This window comes from Nannobrachium achirus, assembly GCF_963921795.1.
Source record: "Nannobrachium achirus genome assembly, chromosome: 9".
Lineage (NCBI taxonomy): Eukaryota > Metazoa > Chordata > Actinopteri > Myctophiformes > Myctophidae > Nannobrachium > Nannobrachium achirus.
Genome location: NC_137818.1, coordinates 51,713,132 through 51,716,413, shown reverse-complemented (window position 1 = coordinate 51,716,413; position 3,282 = coordinate 51,713,132).

Genomic DNA, 3,282 nt, shown 5'->3' with positions numbered 1-3,282 from the left:
GTGATAGGAGGTAGTAAATGTTTGTACACATAGTGAGAAGTGTAAGAGATAAGTGCAGTTAATAATAATGATATAAAATTCATATTTACCTTCACAAACAACACCAGCCTCTTCACTGTGATCACAGTAGTGATTTCCAAACCCTCTATGTCTGCAGTGTGTTAGATATGATTCACTGCCTGAACATCTGACATCACTAAGCCAGATCCATCCATCACCCTGTCCAAAGTGTGCTCTATGTGGTGCTGACAGAGCCTTTCCACAGTCTAACTGTCTACACACAACCTGAGCTTCTTCCATATCCCACCCATCATCACACACCGTCCCCCAACTGTCTTTATAGTAGACCTCCACTCTGCCTGAACAGGAGGTTGGACCACCGACCAGCCTCAAACCACCTGAATGAGAAGAAAAATATTAAAACATAAACATTAGCAGCATGAAATAATTCTTCCCTCCATACATGCAGGAGTGTCATCATAACAGGACTGTACACCATGTATGATGATGAATCATGACATTACACTAGGACTGGTTGATGAATCATGAAATACACACAGTTTAGTATGTGAACTGTCACAGCTTGACCATGTCTGTAACACCTGACACTGTGGTTCCCCTGACACATCACAGACATCACAGTGATGTCAGATACTCAGAACAGGGATCTCCATATATGGGCATAAAAGGGATTGTATGTATGATGTCACTGTGACATCACATGTGACATCACAGTGATGTCAGACCGAGATATAAAAAGCTAGATAGCTCATCCGCCGCTGCAGTTCATCTGCGGAACTGGTAAAACAGGACTGGCGGAAGTGTGTAACTGTGTAACTGTGGAAGGCACTCTACCCCCTGCAGTGGGAAAGAGGGAGTCCTGATTGGCCTACCGAGCATCCCATTCTGTGACGCACAAGGAAGCTTGCCAGTCTTCTTTTACCAATGCCCCAGAGCCGGAGGAGTCTACCTTTTTATCTCTATGATGTCAGATACTCAGAGCAGGGATCTCCATATATGGACATAAAAGGGATTCGCCCTTAGGCGTCTTACTAATATTAATAGTGTGATACTTGAATCAATGAGGTAAAACACAAAGCAGTCCTTTAGAGCTAATCAATAGTAAAAAAAAAAAACACACCCAATGTGAAGTGAGCGGTGGTCGTGCTTGCATAACATCTTCAGACTAGGATTAAAGTCTAGGATGTACAGGCTATGCTATGGCAAAACGCTGAGGAAAAGGGCTACAGACATACGACATGACATCACTAGACAAACATGATGCTACGCACACACATTTTACTATGACAAAACGCTGAGGAAAAAGTCTACGGACACACGCACAGCCACGTATAGGAGCGGTTTGCACCGCTCAACAACTTAAAGCGTTTGATAAAACATGTTGTATTTATTTAGCACTAGTAAGTGTGAGCACTGTAAGTGTTTAGAACTGTACTTGCAAAGTATCATAAGCAGACTATGATGCATTTATACTTGAAGTTATGTAATTCATAAAATTATATATAATCAGTGTTGGGTGTAACGTCGTTATAACTAACGACGTTACGTAACGACGTTAGTTTGGCGGTAGCGCAGTAACTTAACGAGTTACATTTTACAATATAACGGTTAGTTACTGTCTGCCTGTCTGTCTGTCTGCCTGTCTGCCTCCCTCGTATGTCAGCCAATCGCATTCCTTTCATCTCTCCAGCTCTGCAACGCGCGTCATGTTGAAACCAGGAAATCAACTCACTCACTGTTGTTGACTGTTGACTTGGTGCTCTCCATCCATGTCCCACAAAACAACGACAGAAGCTGCTGCGTCCGTCTGTAATATAGCCTATGTCTTGATCGTTCCTCACAACAGGGAGATATTAGTAGCGTCCGTGCCTTTAGTTGACCGTGTGTAAAAGTCCGCGTCGGTAGGGTATTAAAATGGATTTACTGTACATCATCGGATCGTATCTGGACGGCGGACAACGGTGGATTCGGACCCGGCCATTTAACTCCGGTATAGAGCCTCCATAACAACGCCACGGCACCGAGGTACTGTACAGTTTAATGCTGGGGAGCGTTGGTCTTTTGAAGAGGACGCATGAGCTAAAAGGAGGCTGCACTCTTGTCTTTTTATGTTTACCAAACTTCCACGCTGGTGGGTTTTAATGGTCGGTAACGGTAACGGTAGCTCGTTAAGTTACAATTGTCATTGGGTAGCGGAGTAACTTAACGGATTAGTTTTTCAAGTCAGTAACTAAAGTAACTTAACGAGTTACTTCAAAATGTAACGATACCCAACACTGTATATAATGTGTTAATTGTTATGAAGCATAGATATTTATGAATGTTAATAAATATAATACTTACACAGTGTTATGAGAAGATTGAAATGCATAATAATTATGCTTATAATGAAACATAGATATGAACTTAATTAATAGTCAATCCTAAAGTGTAGTGTGTGTTTTACTTGAGCAGGAGAGACCAACAGTCTTGTCAGGTGAGCAGGTGTTTCTAGTTGAGTCTGAAGTTCTACAGTCCAGGAGAACAGACTCTCTGCCTTCACACTGGAACTCTTTGGTCCACATTGGAGCCTTCACTTCTCCATAGAGCGCCCCCTGGAGGACTGAAGGAGGCCCACAGCCAAGCTGCCTACAGACCACCTGTGCATCCTGCTGGTCAAAGTCACCTTCACACACCGAGAGCCACGACTGATCAGACTTCACCTCCACTCTGCCTGAACACATACTAGTCCCATTCACCAACCTCATTCCTAGAGAGAGAGAGAGAGAGAGAGAGAGAGAGAGAGAGGGGGGGGGGGGGGGGTAGTTGGGAAGAGAGAGCGGATTTTCAATCTATTTTGATATAATGATGCTACATTTTTATCCTATACACTGTTGTAAAATAATGAGGAAGATAAGGCAAAGTCATATAAAACACAGGACAGACAGACAGACAGACAGACAGACAGACAGACAGACAGACAGACAGACAGACGAAATAAGAGACTGTAGTGTCATTGTTGAAGTAATTGTTTGTTACCTGAACAGATCACCTCCAGTCTGTCGTTGGATCCAACAGACTCCATTGTTCCTCTACACTCTCTCAGTATAGATTCAGATCCATCACATGAAGATCTAATCCACCATACAGGTTGTTGTGTAGAACCAGAAATGTCTCGTGTTGAAACAGCAGAGCCACAGTCCAGCTGTCTACACACTACAGATGACGACTTCATGTTCCAGTTATAATCAACCACTGGTCTCCACTCTGTCTGGTGTTTCA